Source organism: Scyliorhinus torazame, chromosome 1 (assembly GCF_047496885.1).
Source record: "Scyliorhinus torazame isolate Kashiwa2021f chromosome 1, sScyTor2.1, whole genome shotgun sequence".
NCBI classification, from domain to species: domain Eukaryota; kingdom Metazoa; phylum Chordata; class Chondrichthyes; order Carcharhiniformes; family Scyliorhinidae; genus Scyliorhinus; species Scyliorhinus torazame.
Window position 1 is genome coordinate 377,960,498 of NC_092707.1, and position 16,110 is coordinate 377,976,607.

General features: G+C 52.8%; 1 protein-coding gene across 2 annotated transcripts in view; it reads left to right on the forward strand.

The window, feature by feature from the left end:
* slc30a6 (solute carrier family 30 member 6) overlaps positions 1-16,110 on the forward strand; it is a 227,985-nt gene that overhangs the window by 1,082 nt on the left and 210,793 nt on the right. The gene's annotated exons all lie outside the window — the stretch shown is intronic.

The window sequence follows — 16,110 nt, forward strand, 5'->3', positions numbered from 1 at the left end:
AATCTGATCAATTCAGTGTAAAAGCTGTAGTTGAGTTTTTAAACTTTTTAAATAATCTTTGTTGTCACAAGAAGACTTACATTAACACTGCAATTAAGTTACTGTGAAAAGCGCCGAGTCACCACATTCCGGCGCTTGTTCAGGTACAAAGAGGAAGAATTCAGAATGTCCAAATTACCTAACAGCACATCTTTCGGGACTGTGGGAGGAAACCGGAGCACCCGGAGGAAACCCACGCAGACACAGGGAGAACGTGCAGACATTGCACAGACAGTGACCCAAGCCGCAAATCGAACCTGGGACCCTGACACTGTGTAGCAACAGTGCTACCCAGTGTGCTACCGTGCTGTCCCGTTCTGAAGGACCTTTCTGATGGAAAAAGATTAAAGCGTTGAACCCTGGAAGTTGAAATTCTGTACATTCCTTCTTTCATAAATGAAACCGCTTCTTCAGTAGGGGTGAATAAGGCGTTTAGGGATTTCTACAGTAGGCTGTATAGGTCAGAACCCCCTACGGGGCCAGAGGGGATAAGACACTTCTTGGGGGGGGGGGGCTGAATTTCCCAAAGGTTGACGGGGAGCTGGTAGAAGGGCTGGGGGCCATGATCGGATTGGAAGAGATAGTGGAGGGTCTGAAGGCCATGCAGGTGGGTAAGGACACGGGGCCGGATGGGTACCCAGTGGAGTTTTATAAAACGTTCTCTGGGATATTTGGGCTGGTGTTGATGAGGATGTTCAATGAGGCAAGGGAAAGAGGGGTGCTGCCCCCAACAATGTCACAGGCCATGATTTCGCTGATTCTGAAGCAGGACAAGAACCCGGAGCTCTGTGGATCTTACAGGCCGATATCTCTGTTGAATGTGGACTCCAAACTGCTGGCCAAAAGTTTGTCCTCCAGGATTGAGGATTGTGTTCCGGACTGTTGCTAACTTTTGGTTGGCTCTTAATTCGTAATTTGCTCTATTTGTTTAACCTTTGCTCTATAGTCGCCAGGTATCTTTATGATACCGCCACGAGGTTCAAGTTCAAGTACTGATCAATAACTCAATACACCAATTAGTAAGATTCAAATCAAAACACACTATATTCAGTAAGTCACTACTTATGCATATAACTCTACTTTCTAGGCTATTTCTATCACTAAAAGGCCTATACTTAGCTTCGGAATTGGCCCACCAGGTCAGGGGAACAAATGGCCTTTCGTTCAGGTCCTGAGTCTGCAGGATTCAAAAGCTGGTATGGACTTGTAGCTAGGAGCACCTATCTCGTAGCGAGCGTTGACTGGAGACTTACTTGGTGCGGCAGCTGGGCAGTTCACTCTCGGGAGTTGATTCACGTTGTTGAGTGACCCTGCCAAGAAGACCGATTTGAACTTGGGGGCTTTACTTTTATAGTCCCCAGGGGCTAACTGCCCTTCGGGGTGGACCCCGTACCTGGTTCCAAGTGATTGGACTGCGTTACGATCACTTGGATCGATTTCTCCAATACTGGAGTTGTTCCCTGATCGCTGGGCGGTCCCTAAATGTCCGTTGGCCTTCCTTTGACTTGGCTCCTGCTGGTGCCGAGGAGTCTGGCTTTGCCTTATCCACCTGAAGTGTATCAATTGTGCCTGGGAATCGCTCATTACTATGCAGATGGCTGCTGGTTTCAGTGCTGTCTGGTTTTTGCAAGTTCCAATACACAGGATTTCTGCACTTGCTCGTTTTTGCCTGTGTTGGCTGAATTTCCCTTTAGTCTTTGCGGTTCTCCATTTTAAGTCGGTAAGTGGCCAACCCAGGTGGCTACAGGACGTTATTGGGTAGGACCAGACTGGGTTGTTAAGGGTAGGCAGTTGGTGGCCAATGTAAGAAGGTTTTTAAATGTGATCATGATGCCCCCGGAAAGTAGGGAGGTGGAGTTGTGATCGCAATGGATGCAGAAAAGTCTTTTGATCGGGTAGAATGGGATTATCTGTGGAAGGTACTGGGATGGTTCGGATTTGGACGAGGCTTTATTGACTGGGTCAGGTTGCTGTATCAGGCTCCTGTGGCAAGTGTACGGACGAATAGGACAACATCGGACTATTTTAGACTGCACCGGGGGACGAGACAGGGATGCCCCCTCTCCCCACTGTTGGTTTGTGCTAGCTATAGAGCCATTGGCAATTGCTCTGAGAGCCTCAAGGGGCTGGTCGGGGGGGGGGGGGGCACAGAGCACAGAGTCTCGCTCTGTGCAGCCGACCTGCTTCTGTATGTATCGAAATCATGAGGATTCTCGGGGAATTTGGGCGGTTTTCGGGGTATAAGCTAAATATCGGGAAAAGTGAAATGCTTGCGGTCCAGGCGAGGGGACAGAAGAGGCGATTGGGGGAGCTGCCGTTTAGATTAGTAGGGGGAAGCTTTAGGTACCTAAGCATTCAAGTGCCGCAGGAATGGGACCAGCTGCATAAATTAAATCTGGCCCGGCTAGTAGACCAAATGAAGGCCGATTTTCAGAGCTGGGACGCGCTCCCGTTGTCATTAGCTGGGAGGGTGCAGACGGTGAAGATGACGGTCATCCCAAGATTCCTGTTCGTGTTTCAATGTCTCCCCATCTTTATTCCGTGATCCTTTTTTAAACAGGCCAACAAAGTGATCTCTGGCTTTGTTTGGGCGAGCAGGACCCCGCGGGTAAGGAAGGTAGTGCTTGAGTGGAGTCGGGGAGAGGGCGGGCTGGATCTGCCAAATTTTAGTAACTATTACTGGGCAGCGAATATAGCCATGATCAGGAAATGGGTGGTGGGGGAGGGGTCGGCACGGGAGCGTATGGAAGCGGCTTCATGCAAGGGCACCAGTTTGGGGGTGTTGGTAACTGCGCCTTTGCCGTTCCCGCCGGCACGGTACTCCACCAGCCCGGTACTCCACCAGCCCTGTGGTGGTGGTGGCCCTGAGAGTCTGTGGGCAATGGAGGAGACATGTGGGAGCAGAGGGAGCATCGGTCTGGTCCCCAATCTGTAATAATCACCGGTTTGCCCCGGGAAGTATGGATGGGGGATTCCGGATATGGCAGAGAGCAGGGATTGAGAGGATGGGGGATATGTTTATAGAGGGGAGCTTTCCGAGTATGAGGGCGCTGGAGGAGAGGTTTGTGTTGGCGAGGTGAAACTAATTCAGGGATCTGCAGGTATGGGACTTCCTACGTAAACAGGTGTCAACCTTCCCGCTCCTACCGCTAAGGGGGATTCAGAACAGGGTAGTTTCCAGAGGGTGGGTAGGAGAAGGGAGCGTCTCGGACATTTACAAGGAACTTATGGGGTCAGAGGAGACGCAGACCGAGGAGCTGAAGCGCAATTGGGAGGAGGAGTTGGGAGGAGAGCTAGAGGATGGTCTATGGGCGGACGCGTCCACAACATGTGCCAGGCCCAGCCTGATACAATTCAAGGTCGTTCACCGGGCTCACATGACAGTGGCCCAGATGAGCAAATTCTTTGGGGTGGAAGACAGGTGTGCGGGAGGACCAGCGAACCATGTCCACATGTTCTGGGCATGTCTGAAGCTTAGGGGATTTTGGCTGGGGTTTGCAGATGTCATGTCCACGCTGTTAAAAACAAGGGTGGCGCTGAGTCTAGAGGAGGCGATTTACGGGGCTTTGGAAGACCCAGGAGGAGAGAGGCAGACGTTCTAGCCTTTGCTTCCCTGAGACGGATACTATTAGCTTGGAGGGTTTCAAAGCCGCCGAAGTCGGAAACCTGGCTATCTGACATGGCTAGCTTTCTCTGTTTGGAGAAAATAGAGTTCACCTTGAGAGGGTCAGGGGCACTGTTCGGGTTCGCCCGGAGGTGGCAACCGTTCGTCGACTTCTTCGCGGAAAATTAATCGTCAGCAGAAGGACGGGGGTTAGTTTAGCTTAGAGTAGGGGGTTAATAAAGGTGGGACCTGTAAGGGAGGGAGACGGCTTTTGCACTTTGTTTATAGTTTCATGTACATTGTTTAATGTGTTGTTATAATACCAAAAAATACCAATAAAATGTCTATTAAACAAAAAACAAGACTGCTTCTCAAACATTAGTTAAAAAATATAAAAGAATTCTGCAAACCCTTTCTACTTGTCTTATGCAAGCCACTTCTCTCTCCCCAGCCCAGCAGAGAGTACAAGAGGAGTTCGGATTGGGGAGCGAAGTGTTGAGTGAGAGAGTCTGAGTGGGAAGGAGTTCTGGGGAGAAGGAGAGGCCACCAAAATAGGGAAGACAGCCCTGGTGCGAAACAACACTGCAGTGAAAGTTCCGATGCTAAGTGTGCATACCAACCCTATAATAAAAATAGGTCGAGCGCCATAGTCCCATATGACCGTAGGCTGCTTTTTGCTTTGAGGAGGAGACTGACTGGTGATTTAACCTGAGGATCAGCGCACCTCAGGCAAGGAGCAAGGTTGAGAACGTCGGGCCTTCATGAATAACCTATTTGCCTAAGCCTGATATATTGTGCTACCAAAGTGAAACAATATCGAATGAGGAAACTTGACATGGGAATTACTGTATTTGCAATAGACGTTGGTCTCAATTTTTCCGCTCAGAGTTACACGTTTATGATTATACTTGCTTTATACCTCAGGGCATGTGATCAAGTGAGTGATTCGGGCTGTGTTGTCACGAAGCTGCATGGATGTTTAAGATACACCTCCACAGAGCAGACCACACATGTTGACCAATGAACAGAAATGGGTCCTCCTACACCACAGTTCACATTTTATACTCTAATTATAAGTGAACTCTTTCATAGCTTCAAAGATTGACTTATACAGCGCGATATATGGTATCTTTCCTTGCATTCTTTTGGAATTTTTTTGGACATCCTTATAGATGTAGGGTGGCACTGTAGCACAGTGGTTAACACTGTTGCTTCACCGCGCCAGGGACCCAGGTTTGATTGCTGGCTTGGGTCAGAAGTGGACCCAATCGAACCAGTGGTGAAAATCTTGTCACCCAGGCAGGCCAGCCCATGGCAAATCCCACCCCCCTGGCAACAGCTGGTGAGAACGAATTTCATCCCTAATAATCTCATCCCCCACAATAAAGCCCCCACCTCAGGGGTGGAGGGGGGGCGGCATAGTAGCACGGTGGTTAGCACTGTTACTTCACAGCGCCAGGAACCCGGGTTCGATTACTGGCTTGGGTTACGGTCTGTGTGGAGGCTGCACGTTCTCCCCATGTCTGCGTGGGTTTCCTCCGGGTGCTCCGGTTTCCTCCCACAAGTCCCGAAATATATGCTTGTTCGGTGTATTGGACATTCTGAATTATTCTTCCAATGTATCCGAACAGGCGCCTGAGTGTGGCGACTAGGGGATTTTCATGGTAACTTCATTGCAGTGGTAATGTAAACCTATTTGTGACACTAATAAAGATTATTATAATGGAAGGGACAGGTGATAAGTGCATGATTTTAGGTGCAACTTATTGGTTTGAAAATTTAAAAAATCAAAATCAAACACCAGCAACCATGTTCCAGGTCCAAATCTCCCCATGAGCAGTTTATTTCAATTTTATGTCCGTAAATATGGGACATTGTTTCTTGCCAGATAATCTTTTATAAATTTATTTTGCAAATTGGAAGGTAAAACATTCTGAGCTTCAATTCTTGTTGTAATGTTGTCAGTGTCATTATTATGTGGCATCATTGATTATGAAGGAATTGACTGAGTTTGCTTAAGTGGAGGGGATTTGTTTTGAGTAACTTTAAATACAATAATTGTTTCAAAATGGGCCATTCCACTTTAACTAAATCTTTGTCGTTTCAGGAAAAAAATCACTAGGCTTTTTTCCATATCAGTGTAGGATTTCGGAGATGAAAAGCTTTATTCATTTTTGAGATATTTGGCTTTGTGATGTCTAGTCTATACATTTAGATGAAAACCATTATCATGAAGGTTAGGTTAAAGGGATAGGGCAGCACGGTGGCACAGTGGTTAGTATTGCTGCCTCATGGCACTGAGGTCCCAGGTTCTGGGTCACTGTCCGTGTGGAGTCTGCATGTTCTCCCCGTGTGTGCGTGGGTTTCCTCCGGGTGCTCCGGTTTCCTCCCACAGTCCAAAGATGTGCAGGTTAGGTGGGATTGGCCAAGCTAAATTGCCCTTAGTGTCCAAAATTGCCCTTATTGTTGGGTGGGGTTACTGGGTTATAGGGATAGGCTGGAGGTAGGGTAGGGTGCTCTTTCCAAGAGCCGGTGCAGGCTCGATGGGCTGAATGGCCTCCTTCTGCACTGTAAATTCGATAATTCTATGAAATTATTGAGTTACTTGTGACAAAGATTATCATTATTATGAAAAGAATATTTCTGCTGCTTTTTGCCACTTAACGTTATTTCTTTTTTTTAAAAACGCATTTCATTCAAACTTGTATCAATGAGATTACAGCAAATAAACACCCCGGGAAACATTCTTCCCAACAATCAACTATACAGTTTGTACAGATTTTTCTCCTTTTTCACCCCCCCTCCCCATCACCCCCACCCCCCTGCGACGAATAGCTCCTCAAACACGGTCACAAACATCCCCCACCTTTTCCCAAACTCCCCTGCTGAGCCCCTTAACTCATACTTCATCTTCTCTAACCGCAGGAAGTCATAGAGGTCACCCAACCATGCTGCTACCCCCGGTGGCGATGCCGACCGCCACTCCAGCAAAACTCATCACCGTGCAATCAGAGAGGCGAAGGCCAAGACAGGCCTTCCTCCTCTCCATGAGCTCCGGCTTCTCTGAAACCCCAAATATTGCCACCAAAGGGTCCGGGTCCACTCCCTCCTCCACTCTCCTGGCTAAGACCGCGAACGCTCCCGCCCAGAATCTTCATAACCCCAAAGCATGTGTGCAAGATTCGCTGGCCCCCGCCCACTCCTCACACACTCATCTGCTACCCCCTGAAAGAACCCACTCATTCTCGCCCGTGTCATATGCACCCTGTGCACCACCTGCATATATCTGACGGTGTCCCCGGGGGGAGCCCGAACTTCTCATCCAGCTCACCCAGACTCGCGAACTTCCCGTCCACAAACAGGTCCCCCAGCCTTCTAATACCTACCATGTGCCAGCTCTGGAACCCTCCCGTCCATCCTCCCCGGGACAAACCGATGGTTCCCCCGAATCGGGGACCACACCGAGGCCCCCACCTCCCCCCTGTGACATCTCCATTGCCCCCAAATTTTAAGCATAGCCGCCACCACTGGGCTCGTGGTATACCACGTTGGAGGAAGCAGCAGCGGCGCCGTCACCAGCGCCTCCAGGCTCGTGCCCACACAGGATGCCATCTCCAGCCTCTTCCATGCCGCCTCATCCCCCTCCATCACCCACTTACGCACCATCGCCACATTGGCGGCCCAATAATACCCACAGAGGTTAGGCAGCGCCAAACCCCCCCTGCACCGCTCCAGGAACACCCTTCTCACCCTCGGGGTCTTCTGCACCCACACAAACCCCATAACCCTCCTGTTAACCCGCCTGAATAAGGCCCTAGGGATCAGGATGGGGAGGCATTGGAACAGGAACAAAAACCTCGGGAGCACTGTCATTTTAACTGACTGCACCCTACCCGCCAGGGAGAGTGGCAGCACGTCCCACCTCTTAAACTCCTCCTCCATCTGCTCCACCAACCTCGTGAAGTTAAGCTTATGTAGAGCCCCCCAGCTCCTAGCCACCTGGAACCACAGGTACCTGAAACTCCTCTCCACCCTTTTTAGCGGGAGCTCACCAATCCCCCTCTCCTGGTCCCCTGGGTGCACTACGAACAACTCGCTCTTCCCATATTAAGCTTGTACCCGGAGAAATCTCCAAACTCCCTAAGGATGCTCATCACCTCCGACATTCCCCCCACCGGGTCCGCCACACATAGCAGCAAATTATCCGCATAGAGCGACACCCGATGCTCCTCCCCACCCGCACCAGCCCCCTCCAGTTCCTCGACTCAACGCCATGGCCAGGGGTTCAATCGCCAGTGCAAAGAGCAGGGGGGGGGGGGGCAGGGGACACCCCTGCCTCATCCCCCGGTGTAGCCAGAAATACTCTGACCTCCTTCTGTTCGTGGCCACACTCGCCACCGGGGCCTCGTATAGCAGCCTCACCCACCTGACGAACCCCTCCCCGAACCTTTTCAACACCTCCCACAGGTACCCCTATTCCACCCTATCAAAGGCCTTCTCCGCATCCATCGCCGCCACTATCTCCACCTCCACTTCCATCGCCGGCATCATTATAACATTCAAGAGCCTCCGTACATTAGTATTCAACTGCTTCCCTTTCACGAACCCCGTCTGATCCTCGTGTATGACCTGCGGCACACAGTCCTCTATCCTCATGGCCAAAATCTTTGCCAGCAACTTTGCATCTACATTTTAAGAGTGAGATCGGCCTATATGACCCACACTGTAGGGGATCCTAGTCCCGCTTCAGGGTCAGGGAAATCAGCGCTCTAGAAATTGTCGGGGGCAGAGCCCCCCCTTCCCTTGCCTCGTTGAAGGTCAGCGGGCCCAGCAGGTCCGAATACTTCTTGTAAAATTCAACCGGGAACCCATCCGGCCCCGATGCCTTCCCCTCCTGCATGTTCCCTATCCCTTTTTTTTAAATAAATATTTTATTGAAAATTTTTGGTCAACCAACACAGTACATTGTGCATCCTTTACACAATATTATAACAACACAAATAACAATGACCTATTTTATAAACAAAAAATGAATAAATAATAAATAACAAATGAAAACTAACCCTAATTGGCAACTGCCTTATCACAAGTAACACTCTCCAAAAATATAATTTAACAGTCCAATATATAATTATCTGTCGCAACGACCTATACATATTATACAGTATATATTAACAACCCTGAGAGTCCTTCTGGTTCCTCCCCCCCCCCCCCCCCCCCCCCCCCCCCCCCCCCCGATCCTGGGCTGCTGCTGCTGCTTTCTTTTTTCCATTCCATCTATCTTTCTGCGAGGTATTCGAACGGTTGCCACCGCCTGGTGAACCCTTGAGCCGCCCCCTTAGAACGAACTTAATCCGCTCTAGCTTTATAAACCCTGCCATGTCATTTATCCACATCTCCACCCCTGGGGGCTTGGCTTCTTTCCACATTAACAATATCCTGCGCCGGGCTACTAAGGACGCAAAGGCCAAAACATCGGCCTCTCTCGCCTCCTGCACTCCCGGCTCTTGTGCAACCCCAAATATAGCCAACCCCCAGCTTGGTTCGACCCGGACCCCCACTACTTTTGAAAGCACCTTTGTCACCCCCATCCAAAACCCCTGTAGTGCCGGGCATGACCAAAACATATGGGTATGATTCGCTGGGCTTCTCGAGCACCTCGCACACCTATCCTCCACCCCCAAAAATTTACTGAGCCGTGCTCCAGTCATATGCGCCCTGTGTAATACCTTAAACTGAATCAGGCTTAGCCTGGCACACGAGGACGACGAGTTTACCCTGCTTAGGGCATCTGCCCACAGCCCCTCCTCGATCTCCTCCCCCAGCTCTTCTTCCCATTTCTCTTTTTAGTTCATCTACCATAGTCTCCCCTTCGTCCCTCATTTCCCTATATATATCTGACACCTTACCATCCCCCACTCATGTCTTTGAGATCACTCTGTCCTGCACCTCTTGTGTCGGGAGCTGCGGGAATTCCCTCACCTGTTGCCTCGCAAAAGCCCTCAGTTGCATATACCTGAATGCATTCCCTTGGGGCAACCCATATTTCTCGGTCAGCGCTCCCAGATTCGCGAACTTCCCATCCACAAACAGATCTTTCCCTATCCCTTTAACCAACTCCTCCAACCCAACCCCGTCACCTGCCCCTCCATCCTCGGAAGACCTCAGCCGGTCCAGGAAGCGACCCATCCCTCCCTCCTCCAGTGGGGGCTCAGACCGGTACAGTTCCTCGTAGAAGTCCCTGAAGACCCCATTGATACCCACCGCACTTCGCACCGTGCTCACTCCTCCATCCCTAACTCCCCCGATCTCCCTAGCTGCCTCTCGCTTCCGAAGCTGGTGCACCAGCATCCGGCTCGCATTTTCTCCGTATTCATATACCACCCCCTGCGCCTTCCTTCACTGCGCCTCCGCCTTCCTGGTGGTCAACAAATCGAACTCAGCCTGGAGGCTACGCCGCTCCCTAAGCAATCCCACTCTGGGGCCTCCGCGTACCTCCTGTCCACCCTCACCATCTCCCCCACCAACCCCTCCCTCTCTCTCCTCTCCTTGTGTGCCCTATTGGAGATCAGCTCTCCTCTGACCACCGCATTCAGCGCCTCCCAGACCACCCTTACCTGCACCTCCCCATTGTCATTAGCCTCCAGGTACCTCTCTATACACCCCCGGACCCGCCCGCTCACCTCCTCGTCCGCCAGCAACCCACTTCTAGGCGCCACTGCGGGCGCTGGTCCCTCTCCTCCGCCAACTCGAGGTCCACCCAGTGCGGAGCATGATCAGAAATGGCTATCGCCGAGTACTCCGTATCCTCCACCCTCAGAATCAGTGCCCTGCTCATGACAAAAAAGTCAATCCGGGAGTAGGCCTTGTGGACATGGGAGCAGAATGAAAATTCCCTGGCCCTCGGCCTTGCAAACCTCCATGGGTCCACCCCTCCCATCTGGTCCATGAACCCCTTCAGCACCTTGGCCGCCGCCGGCCTCCTGCCCGTCCGAGACCTAGAGCGATCCAGTGCCGGGTCCAGCACCATGTTGAAATCCCCCCCCCCCCCATTATCAGGCCCCCTGTCTCCAGGTCCGGAATCCGGCCCAGCATACGCCGCATGAATCCCGCATCGTCCCAATTCGGGGCGTATACATTGACCAACACCACCCACTCCCCCTGCAGCTTGCCACTTACCATCACATACCTACCGCCATTGTCTGCCACAATGCTCAACTCCTCGAACGACACTCTCTTCCCCACCAAGATCGCCACCCCCCTGTTTTTTTGGATCCAAATCCGAATGAAACACCTGCCCTACCCACCCCTTTCTCAACCTTACCTGATCCGCCACCCTCGGGTGCGTCTCCAGAAGCATGGTCACATCCGCGTTCAGCCCCTTCAGGTGCGCAAACACCTGGGCCCGCTTGACCGGCCCATTCAGTCCCCTTACATTCCAGGTTATCAGCCGGATCAGGGGGCTACTCACCCCCCTGCCCCGCCGACTAGCCATAGCTCTTCCTAGGCCAGCCACGTGCCCGTGCCCCCCGCATGACCCGTTCCCCACAGCGGCAGACCCCCCCCCCGGGTCCTCCTCTACCACCTCCAGCTCCCCCTTGGCCATTCCAGCAGCAACCCCCCTCCCCCCCCCCCCAAAAGCTAGGTTCCCCCCCTAGCTGCATTGCTCCCCCCATTGCACTCCCGTAAGTCATGTGACTTCTGCTGACCCCGGCCACTCCATCGACCCCCCCCCCCCCCCCTTGTCCACCAGCAGGATCTCATCCATTCCACTCCCAGAGCGGGAGATAAAGCCCGCGCTTCCCAGCTCCGGCCCTGCCCCTTCAACCCTAAGCACGGGAAAAAGCCCGCGCTTTCCACTCGCCTGGCCCCTCCTCCCCTGGCGCAGCTGCCTTTCCAGGCCCGGTCCCACAACTCAGCCCCCCCCCCCCCCACCGACCATCAACCCCCCAAGCAGTTTACCTACCCCCCACCACGAGCCCACCCCGGCAGACCTAATCAAAACAATGCCCAATCAACCCCCGGAAAAAAAAAACCTCTAAACACAACACAACAATCCCCAACCATCCCTCCACCGCGACCCCGTGTCCGAGTCCAGTTTTTCGGTCTGAACAAAGGCCCATGCCTCCTCTGGGGACTCAAAATAATGTTGTCGTTCCTTATAGGTGACCCACAGACGTGCCGGCTGCAGCATACCGAACTTCACCCCCTTCCTGTGCAGCACTGCCTTCGCCCAGTTGTAACCAGCCCTCTTCTTCGCCACCTCCGCGCTCCAATCATGGTAGATCCGGACCTCCGCGTTCTCCCACCTGCTGCTCTGCTCCACCTGCTGCTCCGCTCCTTCTTGGCCCACCTTAACACACGCTCTCGATCAGCAAACCGGTGGAACCGCATCAGCACCGCCCGTGGCGGCTCGCTGGGCTTGGGCCTCCTCACCAGCACTCGGTGGGCCCCCTCCAGCTCCAAGGGCCCCTGAAAGGCCCCCGCTCCCATCAGCGAATTCTGCATGGTGACCACGTAGGCCCCCACGTCCGATCCCTCCAGCCTCTCCAGGAGACCCAGGATCCGCAGGTTCTTCCGCCTCGACCAGTTCTCCATCTCCTCGAACCTCGCCTGCCATTTCTTGTGGAGCGCCTCATGCACCTCCACCTTCACCGCCAGGCCCAGGATCTCGTCCTCGTTCTCCAAGACCTTCTGCCGGACCTCCTGGATCGCCGCCCCTGGGGCTGTCTGGGTCTCTAGCAGCTTATCGATTGAAGCCTTGGCTCCAGCAGCTCTGCTTTCAGTGCCTTATAACAGCGCTGGAGAAGCTCCTGCTGCTCTTGCGCCCACTGCCTCCACATTGCCTGGTCTCCGCCCGCTGCCATCTCGGTCCTCCTCCCTTGCAGCTTTCTTTACTTCAATGCCACTTTTTTTTTTTTAAATCGCCCGACTCCTGGTCCAATCCATACACTATCGGGGGAATGTTGCTGTCCCCTTCCCACACCGGGAAACGTCGAACAAGCGCCGTTACGGGCCCTAAAAAGTGCCCAAAAGTTCGTTTTTAGCGAGAGCTGCCGAACGTGCGACTTAGCTCCGCATAGCCGCAACCGGAAGTCAATTCTTCCCTCTCCTTCCATGTCCGGAAGCAGCAGTTGCTCCAGCAGGGTGTATCCCGGAAATCTAGGGAACCCCTTCCAGACCTTTCGTGCAAAGTCCCTAACCTGTAGATACCTGAACTCATTACCCCTCGGCAGCTCTAGCTTCTCCCTTAGCTCCTCCAGACTGGCGAACCCTCCCTCCAGATACAAATCCCTCACCTTGACCAGCCCCACTTCCCTCCACCTCCTGTATACACTATCCATCCCCCCCGACTCAAACCCATGATCCTCGCATAGTGACGTTAGCACTGACATCCCTTCCACCCTAAAATGCCTCCTCAGCTAATTCCATATCTTCACCGTGGACTGCACAACTGGGCCCCCTGAATACCTACTCGATGCCATTGGCAATGCTGCCGTCACCATAGCCCTCAAACTAGACCCCTTACAAGATTCCTCCCCCATCCTAACCCACTCAACCCCTTCTCCTTCCCACCACCGCTGCATCTTGTCCACATTCGCCGCCCAATAATAATGAAGCAAGTTTGGCAGTGCCAACCCCCCCTGCTGCCTCTGCCTCTGTAGCAGGGTCCTCCCCACCCTCGGCACCTTCCCCGCCCATACAAAGTCAGAGATGATGGTGTCCACTTTCCGAAAAAAGGCCTTTATAAGATCGGGAGAGCCTGAAAAATAAACAAGAACATCGGCAGAATATTCATTTTCACCACTTGGACCCTCCCCGCCAACGTTAAGTGCAGTGTATCCTCTTAAGATCCTCCCTGGCCTCCTCCACCAGCTTCGTTAAGTTCCACTTATTGAGCCCCGTCCATTCCCTCGCTACCTGAATCCCCAAGTACCTAAACCTATTCCTCGCTTCCGTAAATGGCACCCCCCCTAAATTAGCCCGCTGTGCCAGCTCATTCACCAGGAATACCTCGCTTTTCCCTACATTCAGCTTGTATCCCGAGAACCCTCCAAACCTCCCCAACAGGCCCATAATCCTTCCCATTCTCTCCAACGGATCCAAAACATACAGCAAGAGGTCATTGGCATAGAGCGACACCCGATGCTCCCTCTGTCCCCTCATTATCCCCTGCCACTCTGCCGACCCCGAGAGCCATCGCCAATGGCTCTGTGGCCAGTGCAAATAGCAGTGGCGACAGTGGGCACCGCTGCCTCGTACCCCTGTGTAAGTCAAAGCTTTGTGAGCTCATATCATTCGTCCTCACCCTCGCTCTTGGCGCCACATACAGCAACCGCACCCATGCCACAAATCTCGGCCCAAACCCAAACCTTCCCAAAACTTCGAACAAGTACAGCCAATCCACCTGATCAAATGCTTTCTCCGCGTCCATGGACACCACCACCTCCGGTACCAGAGCTCTTGACGGATTCATCACCACATTCAACAACCGTCTTATATTACTCGCGAGCTGCCTGCCCTTCACGAAGCCGGTTTGATCTTCTGCAGCCACCCCCGGGACACAATCCTCCATCTTACCCACCAACAACTTAGCCAATACTTTCACATCCGTGTTCAATAGTGATATGGGTCTATGTGACCCACATTCCACCGGATCCTTCCCATTTTTGGGATTAGTGTGTTTACTGCCTGCTTCATCGTCTCCGGCAACTCCCCCTTCACCAGTGCTTCATTAAACGCCCCCAACAGATGTGGTGCCAGGTCTGTCGCAAATTCCTTATAAAGGTCTGCCGGGTAACCATCCGGCCCAGTTGCCTTCCCCGACTTCATACCCCTGATACTATCCAGCACCTCCCTCAGCCCCAGGCGCTCCTCCAGCACCTCCCTCAGCCCCAGGGGCTCCTCCAACGCCTGCCTCTTTGTTTCCTCCACCTGGGGAAATTCCAGCTCGTCCAGAAACCACCCCATGTCCCCCTCCTCTCCTCCTGGGTCTGCCACATAAAGTCCCTGGTAATACTCTAAATGCCTCATTTATCTTCCCTGGCTCTGACACCACATCCCCAGCCCCAGTCCGGATCTTCAATATTTCCCTGGACGCAGCCTGCCTCCGCAGCTGGTGCGCCAGCATGCGGCTAGCCATCTCCCCATACTCGTATTGCACCCATCTTGCCCTACTCAGTTGCCCTACCGCCCTCCCACGTTGTCAGCCTGTCAAATTGCCCCTGCAACTTTTTCCTCCTCGTCAATCCCTCGAATATTCCCTGTCCACCTCCACTATCTCACTCACTAGACGGTCATGTTCTGCCCTCCTTTCCTTATTCGCATGAACCGTAAATTAGATAATTTCTCCCCCGACCACTGGCTTCAGTGCTTCCCAAAAAATGCCCGCCGACACCTCCCCATTCTGATTGAACTCCACATAATCCCTAATCGCCAACCGCACCTTATCACAAAAACCTCCATCCACCAACAACCCAGAGTCAAACCTCCACCCCGGCCTCTGCTCTCGTCCTGTACAGAACCGAATATCCAGCCAGTGGGGTGCATGGTCCGAGATAACTATCCCCGCATACTCTGCCCCCTCCACCCCAACCAAAATCTCCCGACTCACTACAAAGTAATCAATCCTCGAATACACATTATAGACGTGTGAAAAGAAGGAATACTCCTTTCTCCTGGGTTCTGAAAGTGCCATGGATCCACCATACCCATCCTCTCCATAAACCCCTCCCAGCTCGCTTGCCATTCGTACCCTACCCATCGACCTGGGGCTCGATCTATCCTCGGCTCCAGAACACAGTTAAAATCTCCTCCCATGATCAACTGGTACGTGACCAAATCCGGGATTGCTGCCAGCAAGCCCCTCATAAAACCCACATCATCCCAATTTGGGGCGTACACATTTACAAACACTACCGGTGCCCCTTCCAATACCCCACTCACAATCACATATCTCCCACCTGGATCCCTCACCTCCTTCACACACTCAAATCCCATTTTTTGCTCATTAAAATCGCCACACCCCTCGATTTCAAATCAAACCCCGAGTGAAAAACCTGCCTGACCCACCCCTTCCTTAACCTAACCTGGTCCTTCACACGGAGGTGTGTCTCCTGCAAAAAGACGACCCCCGCTTTCAAGCTCCTGAGGTGCACGAACACCCGCAACCTTTTAATCGGCCCATTCAGTCCCCGGACGTTCCACGTTACCAACCTTACCGGAGGCTTGCGCCTCCAATCCCCTCTACCGTCCGTCATCTTCCCCACTTAACTCCTGCCCCTTTAATTCCACTCTATACCTAGCCCATCCCAGGTGTCCCCTTTCCTCGCCCTTGACCATGTCATCTCTCACCCCCTACCGCGTCGCAGAACCCCCCCCCCCTGCTTTTCCCCTTGCCCTTCTCCCCCCACTTCCCTTTTCTCCCCTCCCCCCGGCCACCCCTCTTGGCCTTCTCCCCCACCACC